This window comes from Olea europaea, chromosome 3, assembly GCF_002742605.1.
Source record: "Olea europaea var. sylvestris chromosome 3, O_europaea_v1, whole genome shotgun sequence".
Classification (NCBI taxonomy): domain Eukaryota; kingdom Viridiplantae; phylum Streptophyta; class Magnoliopsida; order Lamiales; family Oleaceae; genus Olea; species Olea europaea.
Genome location: NC_036239.1, coordinates 2931711 through 2932200, shown reverse-complemented (window position 1 = coordinate 2932200; position 490 = coordinate 2931711).

Below are 490 nucleotides of genomic sequence, written 5' to 3'. Positions count from 1 at the left end.
GGGGAGGACAGTGGGAGCAAAATAGAATTTGAAAGAGTTCAAGAGTCCACGAATATAGTTAACCAAGTAGATAAATTCGAGTTTGATCCCGTATTTGATATGGGACATACTCTTGATCAGGAAGTAAAGACTCCTGAGGACATGTCAGCTCTATGTGGATCTAGTAGGATCATTCGACCTTCAATAAGGGGGGAATCCATGATTACTAATCAGGTATTACTGATCCAGGATAATGAACCAGCTAGCTGCAACAAAAATAAAGTCAAGCGTTGACTTAAAATAGACAGCAAGAGGCCATGAAACTCGAAATGAACTCGACGTATGTGAACAAAGTTTGGACCTTGATCAAGCCTCCTGATGGAATAAAGCCCATAAGCTTTTGTAAATAGTTTACAAAAGAAAAGGTCGATATGGATATGGATGTGAATATCCATATATACAAAGCAAGGCTAGAAGCAAATGTTAAGTGTTGACCTTGGTGAAACCTTTC